The 27,274-nt window shown below is 42.5% G+C and overlaps 1 protein-coding gene across 6 annotated transcripts in view; it reads left to right on the top strand.

The window, feature by feature from the left end:
• Positions 1 to 709: 709 nt before the first annotated feature.
• Positions 710 to 27,274, top strand: part of TGFBR3 (transforming growth factor beta receptor 3) — a 205,164-nt gene continuing 178,599 nt past the window's right edge. For 2 of the 6 annotated variants that reach the window (XM_079902217.1, XM_079902215.1), the window contains exon 1: positions 712 to 1,167. The gene's annotated coding sequence lies outside the window, so the exon portion shown is untranslated. Of the gene's footprint in view, positions 1,168 to 27,274 lie in introns of all 6 variants that reach the window. The other 4 variants (XM_079902218.1, XM_079902216.1, XM_079902214.1 and 1 more) reach the window with 3 other exon arrangements.

Genomic DNA, 27,274 nt, shown 5'->3' with positions numbered 1-27,274 from the left:
TCTTTTAATAGACAAACCAGGTGTAAAAAAGGAGTATCAAAGTGGCGTACTGATGACAGCATTCGTCAACTCTTGCAGCGACCAGTTCACCCGCGCATGTATGCAGGGAGTTGCACGCCGCCAACACCTTCGCTTATATCGCGCCAACCTTAGGGTAATGCTAGTAACGCTGACCTGCCTTCTTTATTTGTATTCATTTATTTAGCGAGCGGGGGCAATGGCTGGGTAATGCACTCTCAGCTGTTAAAGATGAGGAGGCAAGACCCACCATCGGAGCGCATCTTGAGAGAGCAAACAGCATCGGAGGCGGGAAAACAACCAGGGGCAGAATGAATGTGTGCGTGGGGACTTTTGCTAGCGAGTGGGCAAGAGGGCGTGATCAGATTACTGGAGGTTTTAGAATTTTTAGATCAAGACGGAGGGAACCAAATAACCCAACTAACTCTTCCAGAGAGCCCTGAGAAGTTGGAAGGACCTAGTTTAAGGGAGGGAATCCCTGCAGCTCGCGCCCACGTTCCACCCCCCCGCACCCCCGCCCCAATCCGGCTCTTCCCCGACGACTGGGACCCCCCCCCCACCCGACGCCCCAGCCTGGGCGCACAGCAGCACAGCAGTTCCCGGTACTCCTCTCCTCTCCCTCCCTCCGCGGTCCGAAGGGAAAGGCAAGCTGTGGCAGCGCTCGGGGTTCATCCGTCAGCCTGAGAGGAAAAGGAGGAGGAGAGAGAGAGAGGAGGCGGGCGGCGGGAGGAGGAGTTTCTCCGCGGCCCGGAGCTCCCGGGGGGACCGCGGAGGAGGAGCGCCCTTCCCCCCGCACGCTGATTGCTGTGGCGTCCTGCCCGTCCCCGCCCGCGTGTGTGAGGGGGAGCGAGTGCGCTGGGTCGGCCCGATGGGGGTAATCGAGGGTTTCGGGGACGCCGAGCGGCGCTTTCCTCTTCCCAGTGAGTGAGGGAGGGAAGTCGGCGGCTCTCGTGCCCGGCCACTTTCCCTGCGCGATTCCCTGAGCTCCCTGCAGGAGGAGAAAGTCCCCGGCGGGTCCGGATGGCGTAGTTGTGCCGCGGCGCAGCAGCTGCCGGAGCTCGCCGCCGCCGGGCGCGGGGCGGGGAAACTTCGTTCTGCTTCGCTCCAGCTTGTGGCGGGTGGATCTCCGCTTGACACATCGCCTCCAAGGTACGCGCCGGCTCGGCCCCGCGGCACTGCCGCCGGCGCCGGGACGCCCTTGGCCGCACCGCTAGCCCAGCACCCGTTCCGGCCGAGGGCTCTGCAGGCTGCGCGGTGCCTGTCGGCGTTGCGCGGTGGTCCGCGCCTGTTTCCCGGCCGGGGGTCGCTCCGGCCGCCCGGACCCCCGGGCTTGTGGGGGCGGTGTTGGTCTGTTAGTGTTTACACTCCGAGGTGCGTGGGCAGCGGCCGCCCCGGGGTGGGCAGCGCTCGGGGCGCTGCACTGTGCTGGCGAAGACATCTACTCCGCGCCTGCCCTCACTCTTCCTTTCCGCGGTTTCTTCTGACCTCCGCGGGGCGCGCTGGCCACTTCCCACTGAGCTCGTGACAGCGTCGGTGGGAGAGATTTGTTGTGGGTTTGCACGCAGTTGCCGTTGCAGAGGCTGCGGCCCCGGGACTTGAGCACCAACGTGAGCTACGCTCCCTGCGGGCCGCGCCCTCGGGGTGCTGTGCTGGAGGCGCCGAGCGCTGCAGCTCGGAGCCCCGCAGAGAATCCTTCTTCCCGCGTTAACTTACTAGCCACCTTAGCCAGCTTATTTGGTTAGAATACGCTGGAAAGTTGGACTGTTGCTAGGAGAATCTTCTTGCAGTCTTGTTCTTATTAGGGCGTTTGCCTCACTTTCCAGAATCATTTAGTGTAGGGAACCGGCTTGTCAAGCTTGAATTACCTTGACAGAGTAGAACTTAATGTGCCTACAAAAAGAGCTGAGAGAAATGGGAATTTCTCTTAGCTGTGAAATGGGAATAATAACAGTATTGGCCTCATAAGGTTACTGTGAGGATTGAATGATTTAAAATATATAAAGTACTAGAGCAGTGCCCGGCTCCAGGCAAGCGCTGCATGGCTATTAGCGGTGCTTGTCCTGAGCCCAGTGGGGACGAGAAGAGCAGGGAGGGTACGGGATGGTAGGAATGACAGACTGAGATAGGGAACCAGGCTTTTTCTGAACTCCGCATCCCTTCCAAGAGAAGTAAGCGAGCGGTTTGGGAGGAGAGAAGTCTCTACAAGTAGCAAAGCACATGTCAAGACCTTTTAATTTTTCTGAAATGGTACTTTAGATTGCAAACAGGTACTTCAGTGTGAAATTAGCTATTAATTTCTGATAATAATAATAGCTCACGTTTATTGGGCTCAAACTCTGTGCCAGACACTCTCCTAATACTTAGGGCACTTAATCGTTACACCAACCCTCTGGAAAAAACAGTATTAATAGCCCTATTTTACAGGTAGGACACTAGAGGTTAGTTCCTTAACTGAGCTATTACACAACTGTTAGTTCTGTCTGACTCCAGGGCTATCTTAGTCACTCAGCAGAGAGCAGCAAGTGCAGTCAGATTTGTGTGCAGTGAGTCCAGGCGTCTTCTCCCATCCTTCAGCTTCCCATTTGAGTTGAACACAGGTCTCCTGAAACACAAATCAGGTATCTGTGATTACTTTAGGTGATCTGCCCAGGGGGGCGCCAAATTACAACTCCTCTGAAACTGACCCCAAGTAATTATACATAGAACTCTGATTTGTATTAATTAGTTCAGATCTTTAATCTTCATTTCTTTTATTAATTCTCCGGACATCGTTGGTCAGTGTTACATGGCTTCCTTAGGAAACAGCTTGGGGTTGGCACAGAAGGCAGGGAAATAATTCTTACCCCCTTAAGGGCTATTAAAATGAAATTGATTTCATGCCATTGTGTCAGCTAAAGGATGTTGCTCTGTTTCTTGATGTTCTCTGCTTTTGGCTATAATTCTGCATTGTTTAGTGTTTCAAGGCTTCAGCATGTTTTCAGCTCTTCAGTTTGTCTTTGTCAACTTTAATTTTTCCTGTTTTGATGGAATCTGACCATTACATGGCAGCTTTGCTTAACAACTGTTGATCCAGCTCATGTTTTTAAACATAAAAATCACCAACTTACTTTTGAACCCCAGCACTTCAAAGGCAACCCCTGGGGAATTCATTGTTATGTTGAATATTAACCAATAGGGGGAGCATAACACACTATGTATTGATGTCCGTTAGGCACCTAAACCAGTTTTTAGAGTATTAAACATACATTTCAGGAATGGACAATGTGTGGCTTTATCTAGCAAAATAACCAAGTTGCCTTCCGAGTTGACTATGGAGAACTGGGTTTAATTTCAACTGATTACTGTTAAGAATGACTGACGACAGGGCCTACATGTTGGATATATGTCAAGAACTCTCTGGTGTCCAGACAGATATTAAGTACACACACAGTTTATTGCCATTTGTTTTCCTTAAGAGGCATATGTAAAACGATTTTGTGTACTTTGAATGATATTTCAGATTATCTAGGAGAACTGGGAGTCTGGAGAGATCCATTGTGAATCCTTTTGTAATGATGCTCATTTGTCTTTTGTAGAAAACTGGATATAGTGAATTTGTTCTCAGGGAGGTTGGTGTACTCACAATCCTGTCATTATCATTTTTCATTAACATCTGAGTGCAAGACAATAAGGGATTGTTATGCTGAGTAACAGCATTTCTATTCCAGTGCATTTTTCAGAGGCTTGTATTTTAGTATGGCAATAGTTAAGAAGTATCATATTTGTTGAGTATAGATACAGTGTGTCTATAGATAAATATATAAACCATATTTAGGAATTAACATGCTTGCAAAAACAGTTAAACTGACTTTTAAAAAAGGTTTTCAATCTTTGTCTGAATTTTGTAGGCCAGTTTCCTTTCTTGTTTCTTGAGTATCAGGTAGTAGGGACTTAACTTTATTTACCAAGTTAGGGGTCAGGTGGATCCTACTTTATTTTTATTTATTTATTTTTTTGCGGTACACGGGCCTCTCACTGTTGTTGGCCTCTCGCGTTGCGGAGCACAGGCTCTGGACGCGCAGGCTCAGCGGCCATGGCTTACGGGCCCAGCCGCTCCACGGCATGTGGGATCTTCCCGGACTGGGGCACGAACCCGTGTCCCCTGCATCGGCAGGCGTACTCTCAACCACTGCGCCACCAGGGAAGCCCTATTTTATTTTTTATAATTCGTTCCTATTTATTTATTTATTTATCTATTTATCTATCTATCTATTTATTTATTTATTTATGGCTGCGTTGGGTCTTTGTTGCGGTGCGCGGGCTTCTCACTGCGGTGGCTACTCCTGTTGAGGAGCACGGGCTCTAGAGCGCAGCCTCAGTAGTTGTGGTGCACAGGCTTAGTTGCTCCGCAGCATGTGGGATCCTCCCAGACCAGGACTCGAACCTGTGTCCCCTGCATTGGCAGGAGGATTCCTAACCATTGCGCCATCAGGGAAGCACGTGGATCCTGTTTTAAAATACCTTTCAAATTTAGTTTTTTCTTTCTAAATCTCAGCATTGCAGTTACACTTCAGAGTAGCATTTTGTTTAGAGTCTAATTTAGTCTTCCAGGGTCTCATCTAGTTTACTTATTCAGCAAACATTTATCAGGCCCCAACTCCCTAATAGGCTTAAGGTTCCTGGTGTTGGAGTTTGGCAAATTAACTATCCTCTTTCAGTCCTCTGATAGCAGGAGGCCTTAAGGCTTCCTAGGGCTTAGGAAAGCTTATACACATTGACAAAATTTTTTGCTTAAAGAGAACTATTGTCCCATTCTTTTGAAGACTCAAAGGAATTAATCTTTCTTTTTTGCATGCAAACTTGATTGTATCTTGTAAAAGTCAGGTGACTCTTGCTTTTCTGAGGGCCTGCTCTGGGCCTAAGTGCCTAGGGAACTCAAATGTCCTTTGAGTACTAAGAAGGTGATCTCTGCTGACTTCTTTAGTACCTAAGTGATGACCAATTTCTTGGGATCATAAATTTGTGGAAATTCCTGACTTTACATCTTAAGCTTAACAGACAGAACTGTTAAAATTTAGAGGATGACTGCTAACAGTTAACATTGCTGTAATATTTTTCCTGGATGAATTTGCTCTGTGGTCATTTAAAATTACCCCTGTTCTTGATAATCCATTTTGAAAATGTATTTTTTCTTCTTTCATTGCTATTGGACAAAAACTAATTATAATCGTCAGGTTCATTAGTTAATGAGGACAGTCTTCATTTTTTCTTTTCTTTTTTTTTTTTTTACTCAACAGTTATTTTGAAAATGATTTTATCACTGTTTCAGTCTGTCCACTGGAGTGTTTTTCTTATGTTTTTCAACTTCTTTTGAAATTTTGAAACTTAAAAAATGTTAACTACTTTTTGAACTTTGCATGACTCAAGTTAGATAATGTTTTTAAGGGTCTTTAGCTTAAAAGCAATCTTATATTGCCTTTAGGAACACGGATAGTTTGGAATATAGAAGAGTGAATCTAAGGCATTTGTGGCTTTGGAAGAGAATTACTGCACCAAGATTCATGGCAGTAATTTCTCTGGTTCCACATCTTCAGAGTAACACTTGGAATGATAGCATTGTCTTTTTGTAGCATTTCATAAAGCACAAGCTTTTGCTAATATGTTTGGTTTCTAGTAAAGCAGAAATAAATCAACACAGCTTGGAAGTGCCTTACAAAAAAGGATTTGGGTCCATTTCCTGGGCTCTGTCCACTTTTAGATTTCTTTTATATCTTTTGAAATAGCACATTTGTTTGTTAACTGACATTGAGATTTATTTTCTCTGCAAAGTTTTAAGATTTAGCACAGATTTCTGAGCATTCTTCCTTCTCTTAGGGAGAAATTTTTATTTCTCAACCAAGATGTGTGCAGTATTTAATGTTTGAAGCAACATTCATAAAATGTCTGCATTGAGGCCCCTCTTATTTGGACCTTATTTTACTTGTTTTATCCTTCAGTTTTCCAGGCCAAACAGCAAGACTTAATAGGCTGACAAGTAGGGGTATAAGGGATGGAGACCATATTTAAAATTGAGATTATCCCTGAAGGTCTGAAACGTGGGCTCCAGAAGCACACCCTTAGGCTATCCTGATATCTCCTGTTTAAGATAATTATAAGAAAAGAAAGATTAAAGTCTGTTGTTAGTGCTGGTAATTCCTTTAATGCTGAAAGCTTCAAGTCTGGGAAGAGGACTCAGAGTGATATAAAAGTTCATTTTTAGGATTTAATGTTAAATTGTTGCCACAGTAATAATTTAGAATCAAGTCTGAAGTGTTAGCTCTGTCTTCACTTTAAGGAAAAGGATGGTAATCCAGAAGCATATACTTTCCCCACCTCTAGGACACTGGGCTCTGGGAGAAAAGGGACTTAAGAATTTGGTGCTGTTTGCAGAAGAAGGAAGAATTGGGTGCTGTTTGTTATGTCCTTCCAAGCACATAATTCATTTTTCTGGTACATGCTGAAGGTCAGGTTTTTGTTTGAATTTGCAGATGGACCATTTGTAAAAACACATTCAAGTTGATTTAGTCCCTGAAAAAAAATGATCTTTAGAAAATAGTCTTTACAGATCCTAGTCCTTGAGTTTTCCTGTGATCAGATTGCCCTGGGAGAAGCTCTGGAGTTTACAGTCATGATGACTAACCACCAGTGATGGGTAAGAACACCAAGTGGACCAGGTGGAGGGTCTAGCAGAACTTTGGAGTTCTTTTTTAAAATTCTTATTATACTATTTTATTAATGGAAACTTGATGAATACTTAATTTCATTTGGTGTGTGAAAAGATTCCCTTTTGGGAGTATAATTCAGTTAGCATTTTTAGTAATTTATGTGTTTTGACATATGAAATTGGTCATTGGATGCAAAAATACACTGGTGGCTGTTTGCAAATTTCATTTTATAATTAACTGCATGATGATTGCTGGAGCAGAACGTTGCTTTTTTTTTTTAATACTTGGAAGGTTATTTGGGGTGAAATACTTAGATTCCAGTCTCAAAACCCTGTGTTCATGTGGTGCCCTAAGTACTTTTGTGTGATACTCCCTGTGTTGTTTTATCTCTTTTCTGTTTTTTTTTCTTTAAAGCAAAACATACTCAAACACAAAACTCTCCTTCTAAGAGTCCATAAAGAAAAAACGTCTCATTTTGTTATATTCTACTTTGTGCAATTGGCTGGCACATGAAATTCAACTTCGAGGGAAAGCACCATTGACTCATTACATACATTTTGCATCACTGCAGTGTAAGGTCTTCCCTATGTGTGTGGGAGAAGTTTCTGATCTTCTAAATGGGCATGTTTACTATTGCTGGTCTATCTCTTTTTGTCAGAGCCTTTCTGAGCAGACATTCCTCTTAGTTTTCTTATTTTTGTGTCCTTATAGAGATAGTTACTTGTTGTGTATTCATAATATACCATGTGAATCACGAAAAAATATGTAGCACCTGCCATTTTGTTTTGAGTCCATCATACTTACCCATTACAATACTGTGCAGCCATTGGATGCATCATGCTTTTGACACAGGAGCCAGGGGAAGGATGACCTACTTGATACATTTCTTTTTCTTTTGGTACTTATGCCTTTTTCAGTTTGAGGCATCTTTATTTCATTATTAGAGTGGCTGCTCTCTATGATATTCAAGGTTTTAATTTCATTCAGTGTGGGCAAACAGGGAGGTTTCATGTAGAGGCAGTTCTACTAAATAAAAACAAACAAACAAAAAAACCAAAAAAAACCCCACTTCCAGAAAGTATCATATATAGATATGTTGTTGGGTAAGGCTTTGGTAATGTTCAAATGGGAGATAACTGAACACACAGAAGGGTCCCACTTAGCTTAACGAAGTAGGGAGGCTAGGAGAGAGAGGGGAGTGTCTAATTTATTAGGAGAAAATTCACTTTTGCATAATAATAAGCATTTAAATGTTTTCTTTGGAATTAATATATATTTCAAGTAGTTATACAGGTAAGAGATTTGCAAAAGAAATTTTGCTAAGGTTGAAGTTCTGTAGTTGGCAACTCTTTTAGCTCTGAAGATCCTGTTCTCTGAAGCCAGGAAAAAACAGCCTGTTTCCAATTATAAATCACAAAAATAGGGAAATTAGGCCAAGAAAAATGATCATTTGGGGGTTGGGTTGCTTTTTTTCAGAGGGTAAAGGAGAAAGGACCATAGATGCACATTTAAAAAAATCTGCTAGTTATTCTGTTGGTTTTCAAATGCTTTTCAAGCATTCTATATTGGAAATTAAGAATAATTTTAGGATTAAAGACTCTTCCTCCTTCAGCTCCTTTTTGTTTTTCAGAGAGCAAACAGAAGAGCAGTTAGGCAGCTTCTGCTGAGACTGAGGGGCTTGGTCTCAGTGTTTTGGGACCCCGCTGGTATTACTGGTAAAGCCTTTTCCTGTCTGAATGGTGCCAGGTTATGGTTCCAGCATCATACCAGGTAGTTGATGCTATGGTTTTTTGTTATACTTTATACTATGCTTTGAACGGAGATGTAGTCCCTGTGGATTAGCATTACTCTGCTCTGGGAGAAAGACTAGCGATGCTAGTGTGAGAAGAATCAGAGGTGAGAAGCCTAACTGGGAGTTGGACGATGTGTGGGTGAAGATATTGTCCTCAGCACTTGTCGGAAGCAACTAGCCTTTCTTAAATAAAGCCTGCTGCTAGTTTCAGGATTAGTGGTCCCATGAGACGCAGGTGTTAACTAAGAAATCTCCTTTGTACCGCCAGAAGATCACCACCAAAACAGATCCTAGTTCCTGTTTCTCACACCTTACACCTCCAGAGTGCTGAATAAAACTTTCCTGATGGTACAGAATCTTTGATAACAACGTAGTCCGTCGGGGCCAGTGGTGTGCAGCTACTGGCTCTTTTCTTCTCACCTCGGGTTAACAACTCGGCCTGCGGCAGGCAGGCTCCCACGCCCACTGCACCGTGACCCATGATGGGCGGGCGCCAGAAAAGGTGCGAAGTGCAAAATTCCGTGCTTGTATTCAGTCAGCATCTTCATTGTACTCTCTTTGGTGCCTCTGCTGCTTTAGTCTCCCCCACGTTTTATTACCTTGGTTTCCGGGAACTACTTGTCCTGGTTTTCCCCATTTCCTGCCCGATCTGTCTTCAGTTTTCCTTCTCAGTGCTCGCTCCGTGCGGGTCGGCGTTCTCCACCTTGCATCTGCCCTTTCCCTCCTCTCCTCGGTTGTTCAGTGGTTCATGTTTCCATGCTTCAGTGGCCACGCCTATGCCAGTAACTCCCAGTTTTATACGCTATACCCTATTTCCAGCAGCTACCTGGCTATTCTGTAGGTTTTACTGTTAGAACTAAGTCCCAAACCCGACATACAATGTCTCTGTGGTCCCCAGTCTCAACTCCTTTATTTCCCATGTCAGTAAGTGGCACCAGTTATCAAGCTAGGAGCCTCAGGCATACTCAGTCTCCTTTTGCTTACTTGCCCCAGCTGAATCCCGCAAAGCCCATGGTGTCTTACCTTTAGCAGATCTCAACTGGCATTTTCTTTTTTCCCCCGAGTTCCAGGAAACTTTATTTATGGACACAAAAAGTAGAATTTCATATAATTTTCAATGTATCATGACATATTATTATTCCTTTGATTTTTCTCCATCATTTTAACATGTAAACACCAATCTTAGCTCTAGAGTAGGAATTGGCAAATAGACCTGTAGGTCAAACCCTGCAATTGACATTTTCTTCTCCATTTCCAAATCATCATCTCACCTGGACTATTGCAGACATATTGCAGTTGGTTTTCCAGGCTTCATCATCTCTATCTCAAATTGTTCATCCATTATGATTGGTACCTTCTAAAATACAGATCTGTGTTTTCCTTTCTTACATTTTAAAAGTGTCTGCTGTTCCATTATCCTTGGCATGGGATATCTGGTTATTTACAAGGTAGCTCAGCCTACTTTTTCAGCCATCATTCCTTCACTTCTTCTGTGAACCTCACTGTGCTCATACCAGACTCCTTCTGGTTTCCAGAGCATGCTCTGTGCTCTCATGCCCTGTTTCTTTAGTACTGGTCTCTTCTCTAGCATCCTCTCCTTTCCCTCCTTCCTTGTGGCTCCCTGCTTACTCATCCAGGCTATCTCCATGGTCAGCTTTTCTGGTGAAGCTTCACATGGCTCTTCCCTGGCAGGTGGTTGGTTGCTTCCTCCCTGTATTTCTCTTGCAGCGTTTCTCCTGCTGCCTCGTGAGAACTTACTTTCTTCTTCTGCCAGATTGTAGACTTCTAGAGCAGGATTGAGTCTCACTATCTTTGTATCCTAGGTGTGTGGCATGGGCATGACATACATGTTGTCAAATTGAATTCTTCAGCTTGGTTCCATTTCTGTTAAAGCTTGGGGGAAAGATCAAGTTTACAGCTGATATAAATTATAACTTTTTGTAGAAAAGACAAAGGAAATAATCAACTCAGAATCACAGAGTTTAGCATTAGATTGGGGCTTAGAAATAATTCTCTTGAGGTCCCTCTAAAGAGGAGGACAACCAGGTACAGAGAGGTTAGGTGGTCTGCCCAAGACTGCACAGCTGGGAGTACTGCTTCCCTCTGCCCCTCTGCAGTATTCTCCACCCAGTAGCCAGAATGGCCCTGATAAAACCTAAGTCAGATGCTGTTATTCCTCTGATTAAAACACTCTCTTGTTCCTGCCTTTCTCAGAGTAAAAACCCCAATCCTTATAATGATCCATAAAGCCCTATACAACCAGCCGGTGACTCCCTTGCCTGTTGCCCCTTTGACCTCACTTCTCTGCTTTCTGGCTTGTTTACTCTGCTCCAGCTGCTTGACCTGCTTTACCTTCCTCATACTAGACACACTCTGTCTCAGGGCCTTTGCATGTGCTGTTTTCTTTGCTTGGAATGTTTTTCTCCCAAATATCTACAGAGCTCATTTAATTTTTTTTGAATTTAATTTTATTTATTTTTTTATACAGCAGGTTCTTATTAGTCATCCATTTTATACACATCATTGTATACATGTCAATCCCAATCTCCCAATTCATCACACCACCACCACTCCCACCCCCCGCCGCTTTCCCCCCTTAGTGTCCATACGTTTGTTCTCTACATCTGTGTCTCAATTTCTGTCCTGAAAACTGGTTCATCTGTACCATTTTTCTAGGTTCCACGTATGTGCATTAATATACAATATTTGTTTTTCTCTTTCTGACTTACTTCACTCTGTATGACAGTCTCTAGGTCTATCCATGTCTCTACATGTGACCCAATTTCGTTCCTTTTTATGGCCGAGTAATATTCCATTGTATATATGTGCCACATCTTCTTTATCCATTCGTCTGTCGATGGGCATGTAGGTTGCTTCCATGTCCTGGCTATTGTAAATAGTGCTGCAGTGAACATCGGGGTGCATGTGTCTTTTTGAATTATGGTTTTCTACAGAGCTCATTTCTTGTAGGTCCTTACTCAACACAAAATAAACAAACAAAAAAAAAAAAAACAAAGACTCCCAAATACTTCCTTTCTCTCTTCTCTGCTTTATTTGTTTTCTTAGCATTTATCTCTACCTCACGTATAATTATATATCTTGTTTATAGTCGATCTCCCTTGACTAGAATGTAAGCTCCACAAGGGCAGGGATTTTTATATGTTTTATTCCCTGTTGAATCCTCGCACCTAGAAGAGTCCTGCACTGACTGAGCAGGCACTAGATAAATATTGTTGGATGAATAAATAAATGAGAAGAAGCAAGATTTGTGGATTTCTTATACATCCAGTTAAATGTACATTTATGGCATTAAAAAGGGAAAACCATCAGATATGTGTAGAAGGAGAATCTGATTTTTAAAAAGCCTCATTCTAGACCTGTCAGACTAGAACACTGACCTCGTTAATTGTCTGACTTGATCTTTAATTGTCTGACTTGAAGCAGCAACCGTGGGTTCTCCTCAGCCTTAAAAGTGGTTTGGGAAGACTCCCATTTTACCTCTAAAAGGCTAGGGCTTGCTGTGGTTTCTCTCTGCCTGTGGTTTGCCCTTTAACCCATCGGACTGCAAAGATGAAAAGTAAACACAGCATTAAAGAAAAGAGCTGGGGGAGAGGGTATGGGGCAGAGGAGCAGAATTTCCTTGTGGCCCTGACATCTTCCCTTGGCTCTGGGCCCATGTACAGGGCTGCTCACTGGACCTTCTAGAGTTGCTTTGGGGCTGTGCTCTAAGGAACAGTCTGGAGACTGCCAGGCCAGACTCTTAAGTTTTGCTTTGATGTTCCTATTTCTTTGAAAAGAAATGTTTAGTTTAGACAAAAAGGACATTGGAGAAAGGATTTTTAAAAAATTAAATTACTGTCTTAATTTTGCAGAGAGGTTTTTAACCCTTTTCAAGATAGCAGTTGAAATTACCACTTGTGGACTTCCCTGACGGTCCAGTGGCTAAGACCTCTGCGCTTCCACTGCAGGGGGCACGGGTTCCATCCCTGGTTGGGGAAGTTCCACATGCCGTGAGGTGCGGCCAAAAAGAAAAAAAAAAAAAAGAAACTACCACTTGCTTCTCTCAGTGGTGCTGGTGGGGATCTGGTCCTTTGAAACCAATGACTTAAATCCAAGGGGTGGTAAATCATACTTCTGTAGAAGCATCCAGTTCTTGCGGGTGGGGGCTAGGTTGGGTGTAGAACTCATTTATGTTAGTGTAACAGTGATGGTAGAGGCATTTGCCCCCCTCTCTTTTTGTGCTAACATCAGTATGGTTCCTACAGAGCCCTCCTCATCAGGACAGGAAGTCCAGCCAAGGAAGTCAAAGGCTTAGTAGGATGTTATTGGCCATGTACGAAGCTGCAGCATAATTTAACCCTGGGATTCAAAACCATCAAATTGAAAGTGAATTGTCTTGAATGGAGCTGTTGTCAATGACCTAGTTAAAAATCAAAGCTACCATTTCCTGAACCCTAAGAACCTATGAGGTATTAAGTGCTTTATATGTTATTAACTTACTTAATCCTCATAACAACCCCATTAGGGAAATAGAATCATTATCTCTACTTTATAGACGAGGCATGGAGGTGTTTATTGAGTTGCCCACAGTTACACCACTGGAAAGAGGCAGTGCAGAGGTTTGAACCCAGGTAGGCTGGGTCCCCACCCTTTCCACTATATTATACTGTAGTCTGCTCCCGGAGCACACCAAGCATGCTGTCAGTGCAGGGTCTTTGCATTTGCTATCCCTACTGCCTTGCATGCTTTTCCTTCAGATATTCATAGCTCTGCCTCTCATCACTGTGCTCAAATGTCACCTCATCTGAGAGTCCTTCTAAAAAGGGTTCTGGTCACTGATCCCACTTTGGGGGACTGTGTTCCCTCCACACCACCAAGCAATTCTCAGACACTGGCAGGGTGTCTAAGAATTCAGCTCAGCTCTGACACTATCTACTGTCCATCCAGAGATAGCATCATCTTCCACAGGTTAAGGACTCAAAGACCACTGTCCACTTCATTCACCAGTCAAAAGCCCAGGTTATTACCTGGGATTTTGACCCACTGGCTGCAGATTGGAGGTTCCCAGGACCTCCTCCTTGGACTTCAGACACCAGTCCCAGTCACAGGTCCACATTGTTACCTGTACTTCTGACCAGGCTGGCTATAAATCAGAGATTCCCATGACCCCACCTTGGATTTGATTAGTTTGCTAAGAGCAGCTCACAGAACTCAGAGAAACATTTTACTTATTAGATCACCACTTTATTATAAAAGGATATGAGTCAGGAACAGCCCGATGAAAGAGAGGCATAGGGCAAAGTATGTGGGAAAGGGGCGCAGAGCTTCCGTGCCCTCTCCAGGTGCCCCACTCTCCCAGCACCTCCATGTGTTCACCAACCAGAAGCTCTCTGGACCTTGTCCTTTTGGGTTCTTATGGAAGCTTCTTCACGTAGGCACAATTGATCAAATCATTGGCCACTGGTAATCTCCCAAGGATGGGTAGGGGTAGGGGGCGGGACTGAAATTTCCGATCCTCTAATCACGTGGTTAGTTCTCCTGACAGCCACCCCCCCATCTTTAGGTGGGGTCTAAAACTGACCTCATTAACATAACAAAAGACACCTTTCTCTCTCTTGTCACTTAGGAAATTCCAAAGTTTAAGAGCTTTGTGCCAGAAACAGGATGAAGACCAATTACATATTTCTTATAAATCACAATATCACACGTTCCCTGACCACCCTATCTAAAGTAACATTTCTCCTCTCATCATTCTTTCTTTTTAACCTGCTTTATTTTTCCTTCACAGGATTTACCACCATTTGACACATCATTATTGTCTGTCTCTCATTAGAAGGTAAACTCCATGAAAACAGTGTCATGTTTAGTTCACTGCTGTGTCCTCAGCTCTCTGAACAGTGCCTGGCACATGGTAGGTGCTAATAAATAATGAATGAATGAAGTAAAAGAGAACTGCTGATTGAGCCTTGCCTCCATGGCTTCAAAACAAAATAACTTATCCCGTATGTCAGATCTAATCAGACTGGCCCTATCAGAAAGTGAATGTCTCTGCAGGGCCTGGTTGGTGTCCATAGTGGAGGAGCTCCTGTGTGTAGTGGTTAAGAGCATAGGCTGTGGAATCAGACAGACCTGGGCTCAAATCCTGGTGCCAGGATTTATTAGGTGGTGACCTTGGGGGTGGTTTGACATCTTAAGCCTCACTCTTCTCACTATAAAGTGGAGTTAAGGACATCTGTCTCCTTGAGTTGTTGAGAGGTTGAAATGAGAAATTGTGAAAAACAGTGCAGGTGTTCAGTAGATGTTAACTGAGATGTTTTGTGAGGTCAGAAGAAGAAAGCAGGGTGTTAGCCTCTAATCGGAAGGCGAATGTTGTAGAAACACGGGAATGACCACAGAATAATTACAAAGCGGCCTGTGGATAAGTCTTGGCTGTGCTACTTACAAGTTGTGTATCAGTGGGCCAATTATCAAGCCTTTCTAATTCTTGGTTTGCTAATCTGCAAAATTAAAGGCTTGGAGTACATGTTATCTTTTTCGAACCTTCTGACTCGGCTCTGAGCAGAAGATAACATGGAACAAATCATACACAAGATGTTAAGGAGATGGTGTTTACAGTGGGCTGGGATTGTTCAGAAGTGGCTTTTGGAATGAGGTGAGGGGAACGAATAGATTTCGTGGAGTTGGAGGAGTGGAATAAAAATGGCAGTTTTATTTTATTTTATTTTATTTTATTTTACATCTTTATTGGAGTATAATTGCTTCACAATGGTGTGTTAGTTTCTGCTTTATAACAAAGTGAATCAGTTATACATATACATATGTTCCCATATCTCTTCCCTCTTGCGTCTCCCTCCCTCCCACCCTCCCTATCCCACCCCTCTAGGTGGTCACAAAGCACCGAGCTGATCTTGCTGTGCTATGCGGCTGCTTCCCACTAGCTATCTACCTTATGTTTGGTAGTGTATGTATGTCCATGCCTCTCTCTCGCCTTGTCACAGCTTACCCTTCCCCCTCCCCATATCCTCAAGTCCATTCTCTAGTAGGTCTGTGTCTTTATGCCTGTTTTACCCCTAGGTTCTTCATGACATTTTTTTCCCTTAAATTCCGTATATATGTGTTAGCATACGGTATTTGTCTTTCTCTTTCTGACTTACTTCACTCTGTATGACAGACTCTAGATCCATCCACCTCACTACAAATAGCTGAATTTCGTTTCTTTTTATGGCTGAGTAATATTCCATTGTATATATGTGCCACATCTTCTTTATCCATTCATCCGATGATGGACACTTAGGTTGTTTGCATCTCCTGGCTATTGTAAATAGAGCTGCAATAAACATTTTGGTACATGACTCATTTTGAATTATGGTTTTCTCAGGGTATATGCTCAGTAGTGGGATTGCTGGGTCATATGGTAGTTCTATTTGTAGTTTTTTAAGGAACCTCCATACTGTTCTCCATAGTGGCTGTAGCAATTCACATTCCCACCAGCAGTGCAAGAGTGTTCCCTTTTCTCCACACCCTCTCCAGCATTTATTGCTTCTAGATTTTTTGATGATGGCCATTCTGACTGGTGTGAGATGATATCTCATTGTAGTTTTGATTTGCATTTCTCTAATGATTAATGATGTTGAGCATTCTTTCATGTGTTTGTTGGCAGTCTGTATATCTTCTTTGGAGAAATGTCTATTTAGGTCTTCTGCCCATTTTTGGATTGGGTTGTTTTTTTGTTATTGAACTGCATGAGCTGCTTGTAAATTTTGGAGATTAATCCTTTGTCTGTTGCTTCATTTGCAAATATTTTCTCCCATTCTGAGGGTTGTCTTTTGGTCTTGTTTATGGTTTCCTTTGCTGTGCAAAAGCTTTGAAGTTTCATTAGGTCCCATTTGTTTATTTTTGTTTTTATTTCCATTTCTCTAGGAGGTGGGTCAAAAAGGATCTTGCTGTGATTTATGTCATAGAGTGTTCTGTCTATGTTTTCCTCTAAGAGTTTGATAGTTTCTGGCCTTACATTTCGGTCTTTAATACATTTTGAGCTTATTTATGTGTATGGTGTTAGGGCGTGATCTAATCTCATACTTTTACATGTACCTGCCCAGTTTTCCCAGCACCACTTATTGAAGAGGCTGTCCTTTCTCCACTGTACATTCCTGCCTCCTTATCAAAGATAAGGTGACCATATGTGTGTGGGTTTATCTCTGGGCTTTCTATCCTGTTCCATTGATCTTTCTGTTTTTGTGCCAGTACCATACTGTCTTGATTACTGTAGCTTTGTAGTATAGTCTGAAGTCAGGGAGCCTGATTCCTCCAGCTCCGTTTTTCGTTCTCAAGATTGCTTTGGCTATTTGGGGTCTTTTGTGTTTCCATGCAAATTGTGAAATTTTTTGTTCTAGTTCTGTGAAAAATGTCAGTGGTAGTTTGATAGGGATTGCATTGAACCTGTAGATTGCTTTGGTAGTAGAGTCATTTTCACAATGTTGATTCTTCCAATCCAAGAACATGGTATATCTCTCCATCTATTTGTCTCATCTTTAATTTCTTTCATCAGTGTCTTATAATTTTCTGCATACAGGTCTTTTGTCTCCTTAGGTAGGTTTATTGCTAAATATTTTATTCTTTTTGTTGCAGTGGTAAATGGGAGTGTTTTCTTGATTTCACTTTCAGATTTTTCATCATTAGTGTATAGGAATGCCAGAGATTTCTGTGCATTAATTTTGTATCCTACTACTTTACCAAATTCATTGATTAGCTCTAGTAGTTTTCTGGTAGCATCTTCAGGATTCTCTATGTGTAGTATCATGTCATCTGCAAACAGTGACAACTTTACTTCTTCTTCTCCAATTTGGGTTCCTTTTATTTCTTTTTCTTCTCTGACTGCTGTGGTTGAAACTTCCAAAACTATGTTGAATAAGAGTGGTGAGAGTGGGCAACCTTGTCTTGTTCCTGATCTTAGTGGAAATGCTTTCAATTTTTCACCATTGAGGACGATGTTGGCTGTGGGTTTGTCATAATGGCCTTTATTATGTTGAGGAAAGTTCCCTTTATGCCTACTTTCTGGAGGGTTTTTATCATAAATGGGTGTTGAATTTTGTCAAAAGCTTTCTTTGAATCTATTGAGATGACCATATGGTTTTTCTCCTTCAACTTGTCAATATGGTGTATCACATTGTTTGATTTGCGTATATTGAAGAATCCTTGCATTCCTGGAATAAACCCCACTTGATAATGGTGTATGATCCTTTTAATGTGCTGTTGGATTCTGTTTGCTAGTATTTTTTTTTTTTTTTGCGATACGTGGCCTCTCCTGTTGCGGATCAGAGGCTCTGGATGCACAGGCTCAGCGGCCATGGCTCATGGGCCCAGCCGCTCCGCGGCATGTGGGATCTTCCCAGACCAGGGCATGAACCCATGTCCCCTGCATCAGCAGGCGGACTCTCAACCACTGCGCCACCAGGGAAGCCCCTGTTTGCTAGTATTTTGTTGAGGATTTTTGCATCTATGTTCATCAGTGATATTGGCCTGTAGTTTTCTTTCTTTGTAACATCCTTGTCTGGTTTTGGTATCAGGGTGATGGTGGCCTCATAGAATGAGTTTGGGAGTGTTCCTCCCTCTGCTATATTTTGGAAGAGTGAGAAGAATAGGTGTTAGCTCTTCTCTAAATGTTTGATAGAATTTGCCTGTGAAGCCGTCTGGTCCTGAGCTTTTGTTTGTCGGAAGATTTTTAATCAAAGTTTCAATTTCATTACTTGTGATTGGTCTGTTCATATTTTCTATTTCTTCCTGATTAAGTCTTGGCAGGTTGTGCATTTCTAAGAATTTGTCCATTTCTTCCAGGTTGTCCATTTTATTGGCATAGAGTTGCTTGTAGTAATCTCTCATGATCTTTTGTTTTTCTGCAGTGTCAGTTGTTACTTCTCCTTTTTCATTTCTAATTCTATTGATTTGAGTCTTCTCCCTTTTTTTCTTGATGAGTCTGGCTAATGGTTTATCAATTTTGTTTATCTTCTCAAAGAACCAGCTTTTAGTTTTATTGATCTTTGCTATCATTTCCCTCATTTCTTTTTCATTTATATCTGATCTGATCTTTATGATTTCTTTCCTTCTGCTAACTTTGGGGTTTTTTTGTTCTTCTTTCTCTAATTGCTTTAGGTGCAAGGTTAGGTTGTTTATTCGAGATGTTTCCTGTTTCTTAAGGTACGATTGTATTGCTATAAACTTCCCTCTAAGAACTGCTTTTGCTGCATCCCATAGGTTTTGGGTCATCGTGTCTCCATTGTCATTTGTTTCTAGGTATTTTTTGATTTCCTCTTTGATTTCTTCAGTGATCACTTCGTTATTAAGTAGTGTATTGTTTAGCCTCCATGTGTTTGTATTTTTTACAGATCTTTTCCTGTAATTGATATCTAGTCTCATAGCGTTGTGTCGGAAAAGATACTTGATACAATTTCAGTTTTCTTAAATTTACCAAGGCTTGATTTGTGACCCAAGATATGATCTATCCTGGAGAATGTTCCATGAGCACTTGAGAAAAATGTGTATTCTGTTGTTTTAGGATGGAATGTCCTATAAATATCAATTAAGTCCATCTTGTTTAATGTATCATTTAAAGCTTGTGTTTCCTTATTTATTTTCATTTTGGATGATCTGTCCATTGGTGAAAGTGGGGTGTTAAAGTCCCCTACTATGAATGTGTTACTGTCGATTTCCCCTTTTATGGCTGTTAGTATTTGCCTTATGTATTGAGGTGCTCCTATGTTGGGTGCATAAATATTTACAATTGTTATATCTTCTTCTTGGATCGATCCCTTGATCGTTATGTAGTGTCCTTCTTTGTCTCTTCTAATAGTCTTTATTTTAAAGTCTATTTTGCCTGATATGAGAATTGCTACTCCAGCTTTCTTTTGGTTTACATTTGCATGGAATATCTTTTTCCATCCCCTCACTTTCAGTCTGTATGTGTCCCTAGGTCTGAAGTGGGTCTCTTGTAGACAGCATATATATGGGTCTTAGTTTTTGTATCCATTCAGCCAGTCTGTGTCTTTTGGTGGGAGCATTTAATCCATTTACATTTAAGGTAATTATAGATATGTATGTTCCTATTCCTGTTTTCTTAATTGTTTTGGGTTTGTTATTGTAGGTGTTTTCCTTCTCTTGTGTTTCTTGCCTAGAGAAGATCCTTTAGCATTTGTTGTAAAGCTGGTTTGGTGGTGCTGAACTCTCTCAGCTTTTGCTTGTCTGTAAAGGTTTTAATTTCTCCATCAAATCTGAATGAGATCCTTGCTGGGTAGAGTAATCTTGGTTGTAGGTTTTTCTCCTTCATCACTTTAAATATGTCCTGCCAGTCCCTTCTGGCTTGCAGAGTTTCTGCTGAAAGATCAGCTGTTAACCTTATGGTTATGGGGATTCCCTTGTGTGTTATTTGTTGTTTTTCCCTTGCTGCTTTTAATATTTTTTCTTTGTATTTAATTTTTGACAGTTTGATTAATATGTGTCTTGGCATGTTTCTCCTTGGATTTATCCTGTATGGGACTCTCTGTGCTTCCTGGACTTGATTAACTATTTCCTTTCCCATATTAGGGAAGTTTTCAACTATAATCTCATCAAATATTTTCTCAGTCCCTTTCTTTTTCTCTTCTTCTGGAACCCCTATAATTCGAATGTTGGTGCGTTTAATGTTGTCCCAGAGGTCTCTGAGACTGTCCTCAGTTCTTTTCATTCTTTTTTCTTTATTCTGCTCTGCAGTAGTTATTTCCACTATTTTATCTTCCAGGTCACTTATCCGTTCTTCTGCCTCAGTTATTCTGCTATTGATCACTTCTAGAGTATTTTTAATTTCATTTATTGTGTTTTTCATCATTGCTTGTTTCATCTTTAGTTATTCTAGATCCATGTTAAATGTTTCTTGCATTTTCTCTATTCTATTTCCAAGATTTTGGATCATCTTTACTGTCATTATTCTGAATTCTTTTTCAGGTAGACTGCCTATTTCCTCTTCATTTGTTAGGTCTGGTGGGTTTTTATCTTGCTTCTTCATCTGCTGTGTGTTTTCTGTCTTCTCATGTTGCTTATCTTACTGTGTTTGGGGTCGCCTTTTCGCAGACTGCAGGTTCGTAGTTCCCGTTGTTTTTGGTGTCTGTCCCCAGTGGCTAAAGTTGGTTCAGTGGGTTGTGAAGGCTTCCTGGTGGAGGGGACTAGTGCCTGTGTTCTGATGGATGAGGCTGGATCTTGTCTTTCTGGTGGGCAGGTCCACGTCTGGTGGTGTGTTTTGGGGTGTCTGTGGATTTATTATGATTTTAGGCAGCCTCTCTCCTAATGGGTGGGGTTGTGTTCCTGTCTTGCTTGTTGTTTGGCATAGGGTGTCCAGCACTGTAGCTTGCTGGTCGTTGAGTGAAGCTGGGTGTTGGTGTTGAGATGGAGATCTCTGGGAGATTTTTGCCGTTTGATATTACGTGGAGCTGGGAGGTCTCTTGTGGACCAGTGTCCTGAAGTTGGCTCTGCCACCTCAGAGGCACAGCACTGACTCCCGGCTGCAGCACCAAGAGCCTTTCATCCACACGGCTCAGAATGAAAGGGAGAAAATGTAGAAAGAAAGAAAGAAAGAAGATTAGAGAAAATAAAATAAAGTAAGGTAAAATAAAATAAAGTTATTAAAATAAAAAAATAATTATTAAGAAAAAATTTTTTTTTAAAAAGCAAAATACCAAAAAAAAACAAAAAACAAAAAAACCGGACAGATAGAACCCTAGGACAGATGGTGAAAGCAAAGTTATACAGACAAAATCTCACACAGAAGCATACACATACACACTCACAAAAAGAGGAAAAGGGAAAAAAATAATAAATCTTGCTCTCAAAGTCCACCTCCTCAGTTTGGGATGATTCGTTGTCTATTCAGGTATTCCACAGATGCAGGGTACATCAAGTTGATTGTAGAGATTTAATCCGCTGCTCCTGAGGCTGCTGGGAGAGATTTCCCTGTCTCTTCTTTGTTCGCACAGCTCCCAGGACTCAGCTTTGGATTTGGCCCTGCCTCTGCGTGTAGGTCGCCGGAGGGCATCTGTTCTTCGCTCAGACAGGGATGGGGTTAAAGGAGCCGCTGATTCGGGGGCCCTGGCTCACTGAGGCCAGGGGGAGGGAGGGTACTGATGTGGGGTGAGCCTGCAGCGGCGGAGGCCGGCGTGACGTTGCACCAGCCTGAGGTGCGCTGTGCATTCTCCCGGGGAAGTTGTCCCTGGATCCCGGGACCCTGGCAGTGGCGGGCTGCACAGACTCCCCGGAAGGGAGGTGTGGAGAGTGACCTGTGCTCGCATACAGGCTTCTTGGTGGCGGCAGCAGCAGCCTTAGCGTCTCATGCCCGTTTCTGGGGTCTGCGCTGTTAGCCGCGGCTCGCGCCCGTCTCTGGAGCTCATTTTAGCAGCGCTCTTAATCCCCTCTCCTTGCGCACCAGGAAACAAAGAGGGAAGAAAAAGTCTCTTGCCTCTTCAGCAGCTCCAGACTTTTCCCCGGACTCTCTCCCGGCTAGCCGTGCTGCACTAACCCCTTCAGACTGTGTTCACTCTGCCAGTCCTGTCCCTGCGATCCGACCGAAGCCCGAGCCTCAGCTCCCAGTCCCGCCCGTCCCGGCGGGTGAGCAGACAAGCCTCTTGGGCTGGTGAGTGCTGGTCGGCACCGATCCTCTGTGCGGGAATCTCGCCGCTTTGCCCTCCGCACCCCTGTTGCTGCTCTTTCCTCCGCGGCTCCGAAGCCTCCCCCTCCGCCACCCGCAGTCTCCGCCCGAGAAGTGGCTTCTAGTGTGTGGAAACCTTTCCTCCTTCACAGCTCCCTCCCACTGGTGCAGGTCCCGTTCCTATTCTTTTGTCGCTGTTTATTTTTTCTTTTGCCCAACCCAGGTACGTGGGGAGTTTTTTGCCTTTTGGGAGGTCTGAGGTCTTCTGCCAGCATTCAGTAGGTGTTCTGTAGGAGTTGTTCCATGTGTAGATGTATTTCTGATGTATCTGTGGGGAGGAAGGTGATCTCCGCGTCTTACTCTTCCGCCATCTTCCCCTAGATCTTCCCCAAAATGGCAGTTTTTATGAAATGGGCAGAGCTGACAAAATTCAGGTTTTGTGGTTGCTTGCATTGCTTGTAAGAGAATTCATTAAAAAATTTTTTTTGTTTTGTAAGTTGTGTGTTAAAAAATAGCTAGTGTAGTATTAGTATTTTATTTATACATACATTGTCAAGTTGAATGTTTTTCTGGGATAATACTTTCTAGTGTTGTTGTCATTCCTGCTAGCCATTACATGATCATGCATTTCAGATTTCCACAAGTGTGTTTGAAGTTTCATTTTATAGGAGAGATTCAGAATTAGTTGTTAGTCCTTATAACGGCAATCATAAGTAAGGTAGAGAATAAAAGATTTTCTTGTTTAATCTCTTCATATTAGAGATGAAGCAATTAAAGCTCCAAATGAAGTGACTTGTCTGAGCTTGTAACACATGTTGATGCCAGAATTCTTGCCTCTCATGTCCCTTTCAGGCTGCCTGCTGTGTAGGTTCTTTCTTATATTCAACTCTTACTTGTTGGCTTATCATTTATTATTGAGAAATGTTCTGATAATTCACCATCTTTTCATACTGTTTCTCATTTTAATGTACAAGATAGTATTTTATACTTGCGATCCATATGGTACATTCATTGGATGCCTACTATATGCCAGGTGAGCCAGGGAGACTGTCATCCCGCTTTCTGGAGTGAACAGATGAGTGCAAAAACCATACCCGGAAGGAAATAATTACATGGAGATTTACCAACAGGGTTGAATTGTACTACGTTCTACTTCGAGAGAATCAGAGGAGGCCTCCTTAAAGAAGTAATGCTTATACAAAGACCTGAGGCCTTGAAGGTGTTTGAAATTGACCATATTAGGGGGACCATGGAGGGTCATTGAGTTGCAAAACGTGAACATCGCTTCTGGAAGAAAGGGGTTGGCCCTTGGGTAAAACTGAATTAAGGTGAGCATGGCTGGAGAAGATGCAGAACATGAGGTGGGATTAAGTTGGCAACACCCAGCAACCATGCAAAGTGTTTTGGTCTTTATCCTGACCGCAGTGGGCAACCATCTAAGGGTTTTAATTCTTAATGTTTCACAATGCCTGGGCTGCTGAGCCCTTTCCTTACTAAATAATATCAGTTAAGTGATTGAAATGTATCTGTTGAGGGATTAGCCCCACTCAAGAGAAAGAATTTTATATTGGAAGTCAGTGAGAGGAATTAAAAAATGTGCTTAATTGTGATTAGCAAAATAGTCTGTTGCTGGAGTGTTTATTCTAAATTCATATATTTGCAGAATCCCTGCAAATATAAATAAAGATGTGAATCAAATATTTTAGTAAATTAGTACATATTGTACAAAATAGTCTATTGGAGGTCTAGAAGGTGTAGCTTCCCCAAAGGCTTTTTTTTTGTTTTATTTTATTTTTATTTAAAAATTTTTTTCCCCAAAGTTTTTTTTAATGGCTTGGCGCTTGCTAGGGCCTGAGAATATTCAGCTGTGCTGACTTTGCTGGAATAATTGCAGCTTTGTGATTTAATAAGCCCTTCTGGTGATAGCCGATTCCTTTCTCTAGGCAGCTGGGTTAGTTTGGTGGCAGTGCCAGGCTGAGCTCCGCAGCCCCCAGGCTAAACCCCTGCAGCTAATTTGGGAATCAAAAGGTAGAATTGAGGAGGGCCGTTCAGCCGGATCCCTGTAACTTAACACCAGAGCTGTTGAGGCAGCAGCTTTACTACCCTTTGGGAACAGCATTGCAATATTAGGACTATCTTTAGGACTAATACCTTACATTAGGTTTGGAATCATTTTTTGGTGATGAAGGGAATTTTTGAAACTCTAGATGACAAAGTCTAATCCTAAAATTAATACAAACTTTGATGTAAACTGTGATTTTTTTTTTGCGGTACGCGGGCCTCTCACTGTTGTGGCCTCTCCCGTTGCGGAGCACAGGCTCCAGATGCGCAGGCTCAGCGGCCGTGGCTCACGGGCCCAGCCGCTCCGCGGCACGTGGGATCTTCCCGGACGGGGGCACGAACCCGCGTCCCCTGCATCGGCGGGCGGACTCTCAACCACTGTGCCACCAGGGAAGCCCCTAAACTGTTATTTATATTATATTGTTACTGGTAGTTTGCTTGGTTTTTTCCCAAAGACTAGATGTATTTTAATCATAATAACTGCAATGACTGTTATTTTTAAAAAATGTACTGTGTGGGCCAGGTGTTGTTTTAGGTATCATGCCCATATTCTGTCTCATATATTACCATCAAAATATCATTAATATTTTACAGATGAGGGGGTGATGGAGGCTAAATGACTTGTCCAGTGTAAGACATCTGGGTAAGCCAGGTTTGGAACCCCAAGAATAGTTCTCTATTAATTCTAGCTTAAAATTATAAGCAACGGAAATCTTTGGATGCAGAAATATTAAATGTGAAAGGTAGTTCCTGGAATACTGCACGGGTGGGTAAAAAAATCTGTCCTACTTCCTTGGTGGCGCAGTGGTTAAGAATCCACCTGCCAACGCAGGGGACACGGGTTCGAGCCCTGGTATGGGAAGATCCCACATGCCGCGGAGCAACTAAGCCCGTGTGCCACAACTACTGATCCGGCGCTCTAGAGCCCACCAGCTGCAACTACTGAGCCCGTGTGCTACAGCTACTGAAGCCCACACGCCTAGAGCCCATGCTCTGCAACAAGAGAAGCTACCACAATGAGAAGCCCGTGCACTGCAAAGAAGAGTAGCCCCCACTCGCTGCAACTAGAGAAAGCCTGAGCGCAGCAGTGAAGACCTAACTCACCCCAAAATCAATAAATCAATAAATCAATAAATAAAATCTGTCCTAGTTTGTGAACTTGAACAAAACCTGGTCTTCACAACCTTGTGAGATGTGTACATGCCCACCCTCCCCTCTTTGCTGTATTTTCCTTGGGCAGTGAGGTCTGCTGTGCTTGGGATAGACAGAGGGCTTTTAAGGACTGACTGAAGGTCAGCCCCAGCTGGGGCCAGAGATGTGTTGGTTATACTCTGTGTAACCAACAGGAATGAGGGTGGGCCAGGCCCTAGAGGGGCAGGGGAGAGCAGAGCCCAGCTTCTCTGCACATCTTGTACCCTCTGTGCTTCCTGCCTTCCTTTACTGGGTCTTCATGTGGAATTCCTATCCACAAGTATAGGTAGTTCAAGAGTAATCCTTTTTTTTCCCCTTCCACTGGCAGCCATAGAATATTGGGACTTTCTTAGGCTTCAGGATAATTCTCTTTTGTAGAGACTGCCGGCTAATGATAAGTAATGATAGCTTTTATGCTGTTATGTGTACAATTTCATTTGATTCTTGTAACGGCCCTGTGATGTACGTAAGGTTAGTTTATTTTCTTACAAATGAAGAAACTGAGGCTCCATTCTGATCCAAACCACCTTTCTTATCTGACGTGCTGTCAGAGTCTTAACTGAACATCCAAGCACTCTGGGCTCTCTTCAGTCTCTTCTCCACATGGTACCCAGGGAAATTGTTATTTATTTTTAATTAAAATTTTTTTCAGTTTTATTGAGATATAATTCACACATAACATTGCATAAACTACAACACAGTGATTTGATGTATGTATGTATTGAAAAGTGATCACCACAGTAAGTTTAGTTAACATCCATTACCTCACATAGTTAATTTTTTTTTTTTACTCATGTTAACATTTTTTTTTTTTGGCTGCATCATGCAACATGTGGGGTCTTAGTTCCCCGACCAGAGATTGAACCTGTGCCCACTGCAGTGGAAGTATGGAGTCCTAACCACTGGACCACCAGGGAATTCCCTACTTGTGTTAACTTTTAAGATTTATTCTCTTAGCGACTTTAAAATATACAATACAGTATTGTTAACTATAGTCGTCATGTTGTACATTACACCCCCAGAACTTATTTATCTTATAACTGGAAGTTTGTACCTTTTGACCACCTTCACCTATTTCTCCCACCCCTCACCCCCACCTCTGGCAACACCAATATGTTCTCTGTTTCTAAGAGTTCAGTTTTTTAGATTCTACATATGTGTCCTACAGTATTTGCCTTTCTCTGACTGACTTATTTCTCTTAGCATAATGCCCACAAGGTCCATCTATGTTGTCGCAAATGGCAGGATTTCCTTCTTTTTTATGGCTGAGTAATATTCCATTGTGTACACACCACATTTACATTATCCATTCATTCATCAATGGACGTTTAGGTTGTTTCCATGTCTTGGCTATGGTAAACAATGCTGCAGTGAACATGGGTTTGCAGATATCTCTTTAGCACAGTGATTTAACTTCCTTTAAAGATATACCCAGATGTGGAATTGCTGGATGATATGGTAGTTCTATTTTTAATTTTTTGAGGAACCTCCATACTGTTTTCCATAGTTCCTATACCAGGGAAACTTTAAAAACATAATCGGATCATTCCACTTTCCTGCTTAAACTCTTTCTTGAACCTGTTCCTCTCTTTTCCCTTTGGCTTTGCAGCCATGCTCCCTTCAGCATCAGTGACCTGTAATGTTTCCTCTACTGTAATGTCATCCTTCACCAGAGCTTTTAAATCTCTACTTATCCTTCAGGTTGTGGATACCTTTTCTTTAGGGCCCTTATCATAGTGTATAATTACATATTTGTGTTTATCCCACCACACTTTAAGCCCATGAGGGTAAAAGAATATGTCTCTTTTCATGGCCATTATATTCCCATTGCCTGGCATGAGTAAGCAATAAATAAAGATTTAC

The sequence above is a fragment of the Stenella coeruleoalba genome, assembly GCF_951394435.1.
Source record: "Stenella coeruleoalba genome assembly, chromosome: 1".
NCBI lineage: Eukaryota > Metazoa > Chordata > Mammalia > Artiodactyla > Delphinidae > Stenella > Stenella coeruleoalba.
Note: the sequence above shows the minus strand (reverse complement) of the source record. Positions and strands in the feature narration are given on the sequence as shown.